Source organism: Capra hircus, chromosome 5 (assembly GCF_001704415.2).
Source record: "Capra hircus breed San Clemente chromosome 5, ASM170441v1, whole genome shotgun sequence".
Classification (NCBI taxonomy): Eukaryota; Metazoa; Chordata; class Mammalia; order Artiodactyla; family Bovidae; genus Capra; species Capra hircus.
The window spans coordinates 53,622,752-53,639,227 of record NC_030812.1 but is presented as its reverse complement, the minus strand read 5'-3'; the positions used below and the strand labels follow the sequence as shown (position 1 = coordinate 53,639,227).

Here is a 16,476-nt window from a genome sequence, read left to right as displayed (position 1 = left end):
TCAATCCAAAAACCCCTCTGATGGCTTTCTAGCCTGCCTGCAGGACTCGTGCAGCTGCGCGTGTGATTGTTTGAGGCCTCCTGACCGCAGGAGGCACAGGAAGCTTAAAACATCCTAGGAATGTAGGGGCTTCCGAAGAGTCAAAATCTTTAGAATAGGACTGATTAAACGTTTCATTTGTTGAGTCAATGCTTGCTGCCAAATTTTCATATCCTTTATTTTTAGATATAGTTGGTATATAGAAAAACAAGTAGTAGACCTGGTATTAGCAACATTAGATCTTTGAGTTAAGTACCTTCTTTGTTATAACCCATTGCACCTTTGTTCTATAGATGTAACTTTAGTGCTTTAAGGAGATGCAGGTTAAAGAAAAACACTTCAGGGGAAACAAAATTAACATTCATTAAGGAAGAGAGCCAAAAAGTGTTAACAAGCCTCTTGGCCAGAAGATAATGTAAATCACCTGAGACCTTTTGTATACAAAATGATGTATAGAAAGAGTCTGGGCTGCGAACGCTACATAATTTTGTGTTATCCATTGATCTCCATGTTTTATCAAAAGTATAAAAGGCCTTCTGAACAATAAAGGAGTGGGCCAGTTTCTCGGACCAGTTTCTCGAACTAGTCTCTCGGCCTGGTTTCTTGGGACTCTGGCTCCCCCCATGTCTTTTTCTCTCTTTCTTCTTCTCTCCCTTTTCCTCTCTCTGCTCTTTAATTTAACTTCAGGCTGAATCTCCACCTGGGGCGCGGAGGCTCGCCAGGTCTACTTACTTGCCCTGGCTGTTAAGACCCGCACGAAAGGGAGCTTAAGGCGAGGCACCCTTAGATATTCAAGCGGGCGCCGGTGGCCCAACGTAGATGGTGCAAATTCCTTGTCTGGAATTTTATTGGCCTTCCGCGTAAACCAAGCTATTCAGCCCTCTTCCTCCACTTAATCTTCCTACTACGCTACAGTTTCTTAATCTAATCTTATATCAATCAATAAACAAGTCTTTCCAAGCCAATGCCGTCCACCCTTCGAATTCCCTGGATCCACCGGGGCTGGACCCCGGCACAGTAGTCTTACAGTTTTCTTCTTTCACTCCTGAGATGTCTTTTACAGTTTGATTGATCGAGAACTAAAGGCACTGTAGGGATCGTGTCTAATAGGTCTCTGGAATCTTCAAAGGATTTGATATATTTATTTATGGTGGTGGTAGTAGTAGTGAAAGTCGCTCAGTCATGTCCGACTCTTTGCAACCCCATGGACTATATAGTTCATGGAATTCTCCAGGCCAGAATACTGGAGTGGGTAGCTGTTCTCTTCTCCAGGGGATCTTCTCAACCCAGGGATCAAACCCAGGTCTCCCGCATTGCAGGTGGATTCTTCACCAGCTGAGACACCAGGGAAGCCCTTACTTATGGTAGAAGAACAATATTTATTGTTACTGAGTGTGCATGTAATATAAAACCAGAGACTCATGAAAATGTATTAAATGTAACTGTTTCTATTGTGAAAGCAACTGGAAAGTTCATTTCTACCATCATTTAAAAAGATTCTGGTTCTATTTATCAGTACATCAGTTGAAGGCAATGGCAACCCACTCCAGTACTCTTGCCTGGAAAATCCCATGGGCAGAGGAGCCCGGTAGGCTGTCATCAATGGGGTCCCTAAGAGTTGGACACGACTGAGTGACTTCACTTTCACTTTTCACTTTGATGCATTGGAGAAGGAAATGGCAACCCACTCCAGTGTTCTTGCCTGGAGAATCCCAGGGATGGGGGAGCCTGGTGGGTTGCCATCTATGGGGTCGCACAGAGTCGGACACGACTGAAGCGACTTAGCAGCAGCAACAGTTGATATATTTGCAAGTTAAAAAAAAATTTAGCTACTATTGAGTGCTATAATACAGTAGACTAGAATTCATGACTTTATTTTATGATTCAGATTTCTACATGATTGCAGAGAGATGTTTTTGTATATAGTTTCTCTGCCTGCTGAGGACCCATCAACTGCAAAGAAGTACAGTAATAAGAAAAATAAATTTGTTTTTCAGAAATTCTGAAACAATTGAATGCAATCTGTAGAAATTTGTTCTCATTGGATACTCCTGATTTACACTGGCATAGCAAGTTTCCCAGTAGTCTTATTCTTTATTTATGATGCATTTTCTTCTTTTGCCTCATGCGGTGTCACAGCAAGTAATCTTGTTTTAAAATGACAAGAAACCATGAGACCAATCTTCCAGAGTGGAGTTCAAGACTCCCTTGAGAGCTTCAGGACCTCATGTAAAGTTATCAAAATGTTATCTGGGGGAGAAAGGTTAAGGGAAGATTGGGAACATTGTCCAGGAGGGAATGTTGGCGGTGAGTGGAGGAGAACAAAACTATAGATCATGGGCCAAAAGGAAACATTCAGAGACCCAGAGAAAGAGCTATATGTAAGTAAGCTTTGTCATCAGATTCAGAAAATGATGACTGTCCTTGACAGCTGGGCAGCTTTAGTTACTGAGGCTTTAGGATTATCACAAAAGTATAGAATTAACCTGACAAATCAGAGTAGTCAGACATTGTAATGGGGAGGGTTGCAGATGGAGATTCTGCATCAGAACCCCATAGAGAACATATCTGGGTCAAACAGATCATGACCTGATGCTCTTTCTCTGAGATTCTCCCTGATTCTGTCCCAGGTCATTTCCTAAAGTCTCCCTAGGCCAGACAGGCCATGGCACGTTTCTTCAGGTCTGTTTCATGCGTATGTGCTCATTCAGTAGTGTCCTACTCTTTGTGACCCCATGGACTGCAGCCCGCCAGGTTCCTCTGTCCATGTGATTTCCAAGGCAAGAATACTGGAGTGGGTTGCTGTTTCCTATTCCAGAGGATCTTCCCAACCCAGGGATTGAACCCATGTCTCTTGTGTCTCCTGCATTGACATGTGGATTCTTTCTTCAGGTCTGTTACATAGAACTGATAGGATAAGATAAAAGTCCTATGACTCGAAATATCTTCTGTTTCAAGCATCACCCTTTCCTGTCGTGGGTTCCCACTGCCTCCATTTTTTCTCCCTCAGTGATGTGCAATTGTAGGTTTGAGGGGAAATTCTGGGCTACCTTCTTCACATAAAGAGGCAGCACTGGTAGCTTTAAATGGAAAAACTATCTCAGGGATCCAAATCACAGATTTTGACATCTTTTCTGCATGACGACTCAGAATTAGCAGGCTTATCCCCAATTTATAGTGCGTAATGCATTATATAGGATTGCCACTTAAATGGGAATATTGTTAAGTAGTATCCTCCAAAAATGGGAAACTCTTAATAATGGTTGGAAACTAGGTCTTTTAGATTTCTATGAGGTTTTTACCAAGAGAAATTGACATAATGGTTGAAGCATGCTTGTTCTTATGGGTGTTAGCTGCTAGCAGCATTTAGTCTCACCCAGGGAATGGGAACAAGTTGAAGATTAAATTCATTGATGATGATATTTCAGGAACATTGAAGGTACCTGGGGACTTTAAGGACTTTACAACATAGGTATACAGGTGTTACTTCTGGAGAAGCAGTATTTGGAGAAAAAGATATTTATACTGGAGTCTGAAATGATAGTTCAGATGGTAAAGAATCTGCCTTCAGTGCAGGGTTCGATTCCTAGGTTGGGAAGATACCCTGGAGAAGGGAATGGCAACCCACCCCAGCATTCTTGCCTGGAGAATTCCACGGACAGACCATGGGGTTGCAAAGAGTCGGACACAACTGAGTGACTAACACACACATGTGCAACCAGAGTAAAGGGAAGGTGGGGAATTTGAGGTAGTAGAGAGGAGCATTCCAGGCAGAGGCAAGAGAGTGTTCACAGCTTGAGAGTCTGTGGCATGTTTGGGAGAACTGACTGACCACTGAGGGAGAAGCACAAAGATGAGGTTTGGGACGTGAGCAAGGTGAGGCTGTGAACCACCCATGAAATGATTCAGAGTTATGGCGAGTGTGCAAGTTCATTTTGAAAGCAGTGGGGACCCCCGAAGACTGTTAAGCAAGGTAGTTATATAATCAGAGACAGTTTATAAAGATTCTTCTGTCTTATAGAGAGTAGGACAGAAACCAACAAAGGACAGGGGGAGTGGGTGGGAAGATCTTGGAGAAAAAGATGGGTGACCTGAACTTGATCAGTGTCTTGGTTACACTTTGTTGCATAACAATTCTCCCTCCTTCCACTAGAAATAACTTAGTGGATAAAACACCAACTATTCTCTTATAATTTTGGTGAGTAAGGATTTGCATGGGGCATGGATTGTCTCTGCTGCTTAATGACTGGACTCTCAGTGAGGGATGGATAAATGTCTGCACAGGCCCTTCTCTCTGGAATCTTGTTTTATCCGCTAGGGAAGCAATGTCCAAGATGGCTCCTTACTTGCCTTCTTCATAGTTACATGCATAAGGAAGAATGAATATCTCCTTTAATCTGGGTTCCCATAAATATTTTATACCTCTTTTTATTATAAACTCATCACATTGATTGTATTTTATGAATAGAATGATATATGTACAGCATTTCCCCTTTTATCATTTTCAGTCTGAAACCAAGAAGCTACTCAATATATATTTTACCTCAATTGAATTTAAAATTACAAAATAAAAGAATATTTATGTAAACATTTCAGACTCCAACAATTAAATTGGCATCAGTTTTTAATTAGGATACTAGTGTAGCAAACAGCAGAAGTAAAAAATCTCAGTCTTTTCACATGTAAAAATTAATGTTCTTTTGTTAACTAATGATAAGAAAAGATTGTTAAACATCAATGTGCAGCTCAAATGTTATGCTTAATCATCAAAGCAGCTAAATTGGCCCCTGTTAATACATGCTGTTTCTTCTTTTAATCGCCTTGATCCTGCCTTTTATGTATCTTAATAAACTATATGGTAAATATACCCTAACCCTTCTATCTTTTGAAAAGAGTTGGGCTAGAAAAAGTAAATACATGAGTAGATGCAGATAAATGTTTATATCATCAACCAGAGAGATATTTATGCCTTTTAACATCAAAAAGTTGATTATTTTAGTTGGTTAATTAATGGAATACTATTTATATTTGCCTCCCACATATTTGCCTCTGTTTAATGGTCTGGAAAAGAGAGATAGTAATAAAGCAATGAAAATTTTAATGATATTAAATGTGGTGGCTTGGCAAGCAACTATAGGAATAGAGGAACTATATGAATGAGCCTTAAGAATTCAGAAAATCTGAGCAGAAGGGAAAAGTAGGCTCAAGCAGGAATTAAATGCAGATTAAGACATCTGGAGAGAGGCATTAAATGAAAACGTTCAGGAGGCAGGTAAAATTGTAAAGGCTGTGAGAAAGCAGTACTGAGGTTATAGAACATTAGCTATTTGATTAAGTAGAGGCAACATACTGAAAAATTCACTTTTGGGTCTCTAATTTTGAATCCCTCTACAGAAAAGTGATAGATTATGTATCTCTTGAAAGAACTTTAGAGTTTCAGAAGCTTCGATGGAAGCGCTGTATAATTACCAGAATGACACAACTGCCTAGTATTTTATTATAGGATCCCCACCTGCTCCTCCCATTTCTTTCACACTGAAAAAGGAAGCATACAAAACTCTCTATCGAGGGAACCACTAACGTGAGGAATAAGAAAAGCACTCATATACAGAGTCCTCCAGAATGCAACATCCTTTATTAATTGTGAGGTTCTCATCCCCCACTTATTTAAAAATGGTTTTATGCAAAGAGCAGCCTCCTCTGTGGCTCAGCTGGTAACGAATCCGCTTGCAATGTGGGAGACCTGGGTTTGATCCCTGGCTTGGGAAGATTCCCCTGGAGAAGGGAAAGGCTACCCACTCCAGTATTCTGGCCTGGAGAATTCCATAGACTGTACAGTCCATGGGGTCACAAAGAATCAGACATGACTGAGCGACTTCCACGTCCACTTCACTTTATGCAAATGTAACGCTGCAAGGCAAGTATTGGTGTCCAGTGTCAGTGTCATACATCTGACTGTAGAAGGAGGACTGACTGTCCCATATTCACTTTATTAAAGTTGTTACTGAAGGCAATTCAAAAGGTAAAAACGTTCAGTTGTGAGATGATGAGTACCAGGGAGGTAATGTACCACAAAATCAGTATAATTAACACTGCTGTATGTTACATATGAAAGCTGCTGAGAGATTTACTCCTGAGTCCTTATCACAAGAAAAAGTTTGTTTTCTATTTCTCTGATTTTGTATATATATGAGATGATGGATGTTCACTAAATTTATTGTAATAATCATTTCAAGATGTTATGTAATTCAAATCATTATATTGTGCACATATACAGTGCTTTATGGCAATTATATCTCAATAAAACTGGAAGAAAAAATAAATACAAAAATCTTCCAAGGAGAAAACATGTGTTATTACTGAGGAAAGTTTAAAACATAAAAACATAGAAAATTAGTTTGGAGGATTCCCGTGTACAAATTCCAGCTTATCAACTCATGTCCAATCTTCTTTCTTCTATACACCCTTATGCCCATGCAGTCACCTCAAAGTCTAGGTTGTGTTAAAGCATATCCCACCCATCTAGATAGAGTATATATCTAAAAGATAAGTATATGTGGGGCTTCCCAGGTGGCTGATTGGTAAAGGATCCACCCCAATGCAGGAGATGCAGGTTCTATTCTTGGGTCAGGAAGATCCCCTGGAGAAGGAAATGGAAACCCACTCCTGCATTATTGCCTGGGAAATCCCTTGGACAGAAGAGCCTTGTGGGCTACAGTCCATGGGGTTGCAAAGAGTTGGACACACTGAGCATGCAGACACACACACACACACACACACACACACACACCTATCAGCATTATAAATGTGTCATTACAGTTTGTAGAACATTATTGATACTTCCTTAATAACTTCATATTCACTTTTATATCTTGAAGGCTCAGCCGAGTCCCCCCAGAGTAGTAATCATTAAGTATATGAATGAACGAGTGAATACTTCTTCCCACTTATTAATTTATTTATTCAAGAACACAATATCACTGCTTGCAGATTATTTCTGCTCCTTTTTGTCTCTCAAAACCCATCCAAAAGACCTCTTTTCTGTGAAGATGTCCACAGTATTCTTAAATAAAGCTAATTGCTTCAAATTTTATCCCACTGTTGTAAATCCTGAATGTTTTTGAGCACTGACAGTGTGCTGGGAACCATGCTAAACACTTAGCATGCATCCGTATGTTTTGGATTCAGTTTGATTCTAGAGTCTATGCTTGTCACCATTTTTATTTGTCTTTGTCCTTCATGTGCCACCAAAGTGTCTGATACGTCATAGAAACTTAAAAAAAAGAGAATTATTGAGGGAAGAAAGAATGGAAAGAAGGAAGGAAGGGAGGTAGAGAGATGGAGAGGAAAAGCAGGGAAAGGGAAGGAAGATGGGAGATGAAAAAGAGAGGGAGAGGGAAGGGAGGGAGGGAGGGAGGAAACTACCGGGACTACTTGCGAATGAGAAAAGAGACAGTTATATGGCACTGTACAGTTTCAACTAGACAGTGTTTTCATTTATCTGATGTACTTTTCTTCATAAGCTAACAGACAGATATTAAGCCATTTGAAGATCTGACTCTGCAGTCTGTTCTGTTCAGAATCTAAAAAGTCAGTGATATTTGTCTTTTGATCTGTCTGGAATACCAACAGAAAGAGCTCAGTGGCGCCTGCCTGGAATACAGGACTCTGGATCAGGGGTCTGCAGTATTCCTGAAGAGGAGCAGAATGTGGAGCACTGGAAGCCTTGGAATGATGAAGACTGATGATCTGGCAGAGGGTCGGAGGGGAGTGTCTAGAGTCAGGGAAACCATAAGTGTGATGTGGAGGAGGGTGTGGGTGAGGGATGGTGACAAGGCAGCATTCAGCCGCCTGTCTCCTCATTGCGTGCTGTAAGCTGGCGAAAATCATGGCCCTGGAGTCCACCTGGACCACCCGCAAAGAACTGCCTCCTACAAGGTGGTCTCAGTGGCAAGGTGGCTCCATGTGGTAATTTATTATGTCTAAGCTCCAGCTAATCTGAACTAACCCCTCAGCTTCACCCTGTAAATCTCTCACAGAACTCTCATTGAGTCTTTATAGTTTTTGTCACACTCTGTACTTCAATATTAAAAAAAAAATTTCCATTAATTGTCACCATAACTACATAATAAACTCTATAGTGGCAAGAGCAATGTCTGTTTTGTCACCAAATATAACACCAAGAATAGTTCTTGAAACATAATAGTCAATTGCCTAGTAAATACATGATGAATAAATAGGTGAATTAATGAATGAATAAAGCATATGTCAGGTTTTTTTTGTAACTTAGAGTGTTAATACCATTTTCACAAAGTGTGGGATGTGATTTTGCAAATGTGATGTACTTACAGTTTCCAGTTTTAATTGAATGACTTTATTGAGTGTTGCCTTTGTGCACAAAATATTTTATATTTACACTTAGGTATAAGTTGATATAAATAATGTAAATAATAATTAAGGAAAAAGAAGACAAATATAAAACCCCAAGGGACGATTACACATGGCAGTGTAGGTGTCTGTTTAGTTATAAAACTTACAAATGGATCTTAGCTAAATAATCCAGTCCCCTTTCCTCCGTCATTTTAGAAATTAAGCTAAGAGTTTTACACAAGATTATAGTTAATTAATAGTGAAAATGGGACCAGGTTGAAGGCCTTTTTCTTTTAACCCTGTCATTTTTTCTTAATTCATCCTACCTCACACTGTCATAATAAATTCACCTTTAAAATTTCTTGGTTTATGGTAGCTAAATCTGAAAAGTTAGCAATGTATTTCAAGTGTGAAAGAGATGATTTGAAAAGTCCAGTGGGCTAAATTGTGAACAGCTTTGTTTGCCAAACCAAAAGATTGGAAGCTTTCTTCAATAACCAAAGGAAGCAAGAGTTTTGAGGAAGAAACTGAAAGCTTAAAAACAACTTGAGAGTGAAGTGATCAGCTTTATTTTCTAAATTCATAAAATAAATAAATTTTTCTCTGGAAGCAACTTGGGAAATATAAGAGGAAAAAAATCAGGCGATGATTCAGCAGTTCTGGGAGACTTGGTGCAGTGGCAGCAAATGTCAAAAAAGAATAGATTTTTCAAGTCACTTCTGAGACATGACTTAGATTTGGTATCCATCTGGATAAGATGGTAGTGAGAAAGATAAGTGAATGGAGCCTGTTTAGGCTTCTCAGTGTGAAGCTTGGTGGAGAGTTATAGTTTCTAGGAAACTAAAGTTGTTGAAGAAATTAATGTTTGAGACCTCTGTCTTCATCCGTGTGTGCTGTGTGGTTGGATGTGCCTCCTTGTGGGTCCATGGGAAGGTTCCTGGTGGTTCACTGGACAGGCCCTTAGTTGGGCAAGATTGGCTCCAGGCTACAGCTGGGAAGGGCTAGAACCAAGTCACAGGGCCACTTCAGAATCTACAGCTGACAGTGGTCAGAAGGCCGACATTCAGAGGCACAGATCTCTGAATCTCCCATCAGGTTGCTGGGTAGTCTGGACCGCTCCTGGGCTGCAGCTGAGAGGGGCTTATACTGTGTCATGGGGCCACTTCAGTGGTGGGATGCCTTGGAGGCACCCATGAGCATGGCTCTCTCCAGGTCCCTGGGTGGCTAGATTGCTTCTGGACCAAGGCTTTGAGTGCTGAAGTCAGGTTACAGAGTTGCTCCAAGATCCAAAGTCAGAGCAAGATCCAAAGTAAGTCAATGAACTTACTTTAGGGACAGAAATGGGCTGGGCTGGACATGTGTCACTCTGGGTTCCTGGGCAGTTAGGACTGACAGCTCTGAGGGACCGGGGCAGGGTCACATACCACTTCAGGACCTCAGCTGGCACTGAGTTCAGTAGGCACAGGTGGGTATGACTCCTCCTGGCTACCTTGGTGGGTGGTGCATATGAACAAGTTTGTGGTGGAGTCCAGAGTGGTCTGTGGTCAGAAACACAGTTGAGTCTACTACCTGGGCCGAGATCTGCTTTCTCAAAATGAACTTCCTTGGTCTTGGGATTCATCAGCGTTTCGCAGTCTCCTACCTGTATCCTGTACATCCACAGAGGCACTTCTGTTTGTGCATGGTTACCAAATCATTGTTGCTGAGTAGAGATGCAAGAGGGAGGCCTCCTGTTCCACTGTGTTGCTGACGTCACTCACCCTCACACTTCTCTTTGATTAATATGTCACAGTTATCTACTTTATTTATTACACTTCATATAGAAACAGGACTTTTCGACCATTTACTAATTTATGGATGACGGCTTACTGGTTGGGGCATATTGACTTTTGCTATTATGCTGTTCGATCACAGTTTCCATTGAAATTTTATATTTGTCTCCTTCTGACCTAGAAAACTAAGATCATGGCATCCGGTCCCATCACTTCATGGCAAATAGATGGGGAAACAGTGGAAACAGTGTCAGACTTTATTTTGGGGGGCTCCAAAATCACTACAGATGGTTATTGCAGCCATGAAATTAAAAGACGCTTACTTCTTGGAAGGAAAGTCATGACCAACCTAGATAGCATATTCAAAAGCAGAGACATGACTTTGCCAACAAAGGTCCGTCTAGTCAAGGCTATGATTTTTCCAGTGGTCATGTATGGATGTGAGAGTTGGACTGTGAAGAAAGCTGAGCGCCAAAGAATTGATGCTTTTGAACTGTGGTGTTGGAGAATACTCTTGAGAGTCCCTTGGACTGCAAGGAGATCCAACCAGTCCATTCTGAAGGAGATCATTCCTGGGTGTTCACTGGAAGGACTGATGCTGAAGCTGAAATTCTAGTACGTTGGCCACCTCATGTGAAGAATTGACTTATTGGAAGAGACCCTGATGCTGGGAGGGATTGGGGGCAGGAGGAGAAGGGGACGACAGAGGATGAGATGGCTGGATGGCATCACCGACTCCATGGACATGAGTTTGAGTAAACTCCAGGAGTTGGTGATGGACAGGAGGGCCTGGAGTGCTGTGATTCATGGGGTCGCAAAGAGTCAGACATGACTTAGCAACTGAACTGAACTGAGCTGTGTTTCTTTAGTAGTAGATGTAAAGAGATGACCATGTTAGACTTGCTTGTCGCTTGTTTTGAGGTTGTATGAAAATGCTGTTCGATAAATTACTGAGGATAAAATATGCACATTTAAAAACATCAGTCTGTGATTATTTTACCCTGAATACCTCTGTTAGAGAAGAATGCATCTTTGAAAAGTAAAACTATTCCAAATTTCCTTCTGAAGTATCTATAATATTCCTTAAACTCATAACATCTTTAATTAGGCATTGCGAGCTATTAGAAGCTCTACTAGTTATGTATTATTTCTAACAATTTGGTTTAGAAAATAGAGAGAAAACCATCATTACATAGTAACATCTGAAGCAATATGTTGTTGAGTTAGTTTTGAAAGATTAACCACTGATTAACAGTGACACAATTATTGTTCATTTTTGGAGTTAAGAAGTAGGAAATTGCAGAAATTAGGAATTTTACTCTCAGGGCATAAGTTAGAATCTTCTGCATATACACATGTACACATGGTGCAGTATCCCAGGATATCTATCATGGTACCTGGAGTAGTGCTGTTGATTGGCATTGGCTGCAAGAGTGCCTACAGCAACTTCAGTCCTAACCCCTTCCAGATATTCTGCTTCAGGCAACTCATGGAACAGCATGGGGACTTGTGGGAACACCAAACATAAGAAGAAACCCATCACAGACACTGTGATTTTTAATCGAGGGGCAAAATGGTTACTAAAGTTAAGATTTTTGTGAAATCTCAAATGGGCATTTTTTTCCATCTGTATGATTTTGTAGAACTCAAAAAAGATCAGTTAAGTCTGTAATACTGATAGAACTGAATGTGGGTTCATGTAATAAATGCACAGCTCAAATATATATATATTTTTGACAATAAATGCATATCATCATTTATTTAATGTTTAAGCTCTTGTACTAGATTTTTACAAGCTGCTGAACACTGACAAATTATTTCTCCCACAGAACTATAACCACTTGTTCCCAGACAGTATAAATATATGGTTGAGCTAATGTTAATACCCATCACCATTTTATCAATTACATAATAAAACAAATTGTCAAGTATCCAAATATTAAGTTACACAGCTCAAAAGGTATATAAAATATTAAATGTCTGCTCAATTCATTAGCAGAAACCCACTTATTTTTGCAAGAGAGGCTGGGAATCACACTTCAAACAAAACTAAGTCGATAAACAACTTCAGGTAAGTATGGAAAAAAATTACAAGAATTTCAGAAATTTTGATTAAGAATTGTTTTAGTTACAGTAACAAAGTATTTCTACCTTTTAAAAAATATTTACTAAATTAAAGTGCATATTCTACATGTTCTGCACAAGTCAAAGGCAACATTTTACTAAAAATACTTAATAGCCCCTTCCCATTCTTTTTTCAGGCCCTCCCTGTAAGTTGCACCCCAAAGTGCAAACATTAAAATGAACTGTAAGGCTTTTGTCTGGAGACATTAAAGACATGTGCTTCTGTACAATGTAGATTTTCAAAATGAAGCCCTTCTACAATATAAAATGAGATTTATAGAAAGATATTAAATAATCACTGTAAGACTCGGTTAATTCAAAAGGGAGCAAATCTGATGAATACTGGTATGAGTGTGGGAGATGTAAATATATTGTGAGCAAACTTCATAGGCCCTAGTTTCTGTGTTTGAAATGATGCAAGGAATAAACCATGTAAGGTCTAGAGTGTTCATAGTTCCTGGGATTTGTTCTATATGATACTAAAAATATACAAGTATTGTGCTGGGTATTTTGGCACCTAGTCTTTCTAAATTTCTTACATATTGGTAAGATTCTGGCATGGAAACAGATTTAATGACATGACACAATACTGCATGATTTCAGGAAAGGTCAGTTGGTACAAATTATAAGCACATATTCAATGCTGAGCAGCAAGAATTCTTTACTAGTATCCAAATAGGCTGATCATAACCTGAACAGGGACTACAACTCTGCCAGGCCTATGGCCTGGTGAAACTGCTTTTCACCACTCCTATGGAAGCTTCGTCAGACTTATTCACCAAGTCAACCGGGCTATCTGCTATGCACGACAAATTCCATCCTTTCTCAGGTTCCACTTCCAATCAATGGCATCATGCACCCTGGTTTTATTGAATGCAGCAGTTGTTTCTATGCCCACTGAAGTCTTTGAAGCACAGCCACATTTTAGGATGATACTTCTCCAAATACAAAAGTTGCTTGCTGTTAAAAGCTCCTTGCCGCTTTTATGAACTGTACTGCATCTTCATATTTCATTCCACCTTCAGTTAATGCTAGGGCAACAAGCACTGGAGTTCTGCCAAAGCCTGCAACACAATCAACAGCAGTACAACAACTAGGGTCTTCACGAAACTTAATTTTCACAAGACTTAACCAGTCATCAACAATCTGGTTAGATGGTGGTGCACCATCATCAAAAGGCCAATCGAGAACATGGATGCCTTCTTTCTCCACAAGAGTAGTGTCGTAAGTTGCTTCACATACTCTTACGATTGTGGTAACCCCATACTTCTTAAGTTCCTCTATAAATTTGCTTAACGTTGCATTAGTTGAGTTCTGTGTAATAAATCTCATGCTCCTGCATGTAACTTCCACAGGAGCTGGGCGGTTCATTCAAGCCATGTTAATTTAGTTCAAAAACACTCAATAGGGATATGAAAGAATTTAAAAAACTGAATACAGAAATGATGCAAAGAAACACAGTCAACTTTAATATACTCCACTTGAAATTCTCAGTGCTTCAAGTATGAAGTTGGGAGTAATGAATGAATGAACCTCTTAACAAGAAGCAGCAATTCTTCAATCCAGTAGTACTGAGGCAATAGAAAGGAAGTGCATTGAGGTTTACCCCATCCAGATCAGAACTCTTGTATAAAAATGCTCTATGGATTTCAATTCAACACTTCTGAGTCCAGGTTAACCAGTCTTACGGGGGCTTCTTGGTTGAGCAGTAATGAATTTCTGCAATTCACTTGTCTGCATAGAGGTCGTGCTGTGTCTGGCAGTAATCTCCACTGCTCTTCAGAAACTCTGTAAATGTGTGACCGAGAATACCACGGAACTGAGGAATATGTCTACTCATTGAAGATTGTGGCCTAACCATAAAGCCGGTCCAGAGGCGATGGCGGCTGCGGCGGCGGCGGCGGCTGCGGCGGCTTCGTGGGCGGCAGGGACACTGGTAGTCTTCAAATAATTTTTATAATTGGCTTCCAATCCTATTTGCAGGTCAGAATCATCTGTGAAGTATTATGCACTTTAAATATATACAGTTTTATTTGCCAGTTACACGCTGGTGGCTCAGGTGGTAAAGAATCTGCCAGCAATGCCGGAGGCCTGGGTTTGATCCCTGAGTTGAGAAGATCACCTGGAGAAGGAATTGGCAACCCACTCCAGTATTCTTGCCTGGAGATTCCATAGACAGAGGAGCCTGGCAGGCTACAGTCCATGGATTCACATAGAATCAAACACAGCTGAGCAACTAACAGTTTCACACATTACACTCTGATAAAGCTGGAGAAATGAATCATCTATGAAGATTCAGTTCAGTTCAGTTCAGTTCAGTTCAGTTCAGTCACTCAGTCATGTCTGACTCTGCGACCCCATGAATCGCAGCACGCCAGGTCCCCCTGTCCATCACCAACTCCTGGAGTTTACTCAAACTCATGTCCATGGAGTCAGTGATGCCATCCAGCCATCTCATCTTCTCTCATCTCCTTCTCCTCCTGCCCTAAATCCCTCCCAGCATCAGGGTCTTTTCCAATGAGTCAATTCTTCGCATGAGGTGGCCAAAGTACTGGAATTTCAGCTTTAGCATCAGTCCTTCCAATGAACACCCAGGACTGATCTCCTTTAGAATGGACTGGTTGGATCTCCTTGCAGTCCAAGGGACTCTCAAGAGCATGCTGCAAATCCACAGTTCTAAATCATCAATTCTTTGGTACTCAGCTTTCTTCAGTCCAACTCTCACATCCATACATGGCCACTGGAAAAACTATAGCCTTCACTAGATGGACCTTTGTTGGCAAAGTAATGGGTGATTATTAAAGCTTAGATAGTTCAGTTCCATGTATCTCTGCCCCTTACATTTGGGCAAGTCATCTAACTTCTCTGTGTCTCAGTTAGCTCATCTGTTAAATAGGGATAAAAAATAGGGATGCTGTGAGGATTAAATGAGTCCAGTTCAGTTCAGTTCAGTTCAGTCGCTCAGTCGTGTCCGACTCTTTGCAACCCCATGAATCACAGCACGCCAGGCCTCCCTGTCCATCACCATCTCCCAGAGTTCACTCAAACTCACGTCCATCGAGTCCGTGATGCCATCCAGCCATCTCATCCTCAGTTGTCCCTTTCTCCTCCTGCCCCCAATCCCTCCCAGCATCAGAGTCTTTTCCAATGAGTCAACTCTTCATATGAGGTGGCCAAAGTACTGGAGCTTCAGCTTTAGCATCATTCCTTCCAAAGAAATCCCAGGGTTGATCTCCTTCAGAATGGACTGGTTGGATCTCCTTGCAGTCCAAGGGACTCTCAAGAGTCTTCTCCAACACCACAGTTCAAAAGCATCAGTTTTTCGGCGCTCAGCCTTCTTCACAGCCCAACTCTCACATCCATACATGATGACCACAGGAAAAACCATAGCCTTGACTAGACGGACCTTAGTCGGCAAAGTAATGTCTCTGCTTTTGAATATACTATCTAGGTTGGTCATAACTTTTCTTCCAAGGAGTATGTGTCTTTTAATTTCATGGCTGCAGTCACCATCTGCAGTGATTTTGGAGCCCCCCCAAAATAAAGTCTGACACTGTTTCCACTGTTTCCCCATCTCTTTCCCATGAAGTGATGGGACCGGATGCCACGATCTTCGTTTTCTGAATGTTGAGCTTTAAGCCAAAGTTTTCACTCTCCTCTTTCAGTTTCATCAAGAGGCTTTTTAGTTTCTCTTCACTTTCTGCCATAAGGGTGGTGTCATCTGCATATCTGAGGTTATTGATATTTCTCCTGGCAATCTTGATTCCAGCTGGTGTTTCTTCCAGTCCAGCATTTCTCATGATGGACTCTGCATAGAAGTTAAATCAGCAGGGTGACAATATACATCTTTGTCGTACTCCTTTTCCTATTTGGAACCAGTCTGTTGTTCCATGTCCAGTTCTAACTGTTGCTTCCTGACCTGCATACAGATTTCTCAAGAGGCAGGTTAGGTGGTCTGGTAGTCCCATCTCTTTCAGAATTTTCCACAGTTCATTGTGATCCACACAGTCAAAGGCTTTGGCATAGTCAATCAAGCAGAAATAGATGTTTTTCTGGAACTCTTTTGCTTTTTCTATGATCCAGCGGATGTTGGCAATTTGATCTCTGGTTCCTCTGCCTTTTCTAAAACCAGCTTGAACATCAGGGAGTTCATAGTTCATGTATTGCTGAA

General features: G+C 40.8%; 1 pseudogene; it reads right to left on the bottom strand.

Annotated features, from left to right (window-relative positions):
- LOC102168608 lies at positions 13,172 to 13,685 on the bottom strand (annotated as a pseudogene).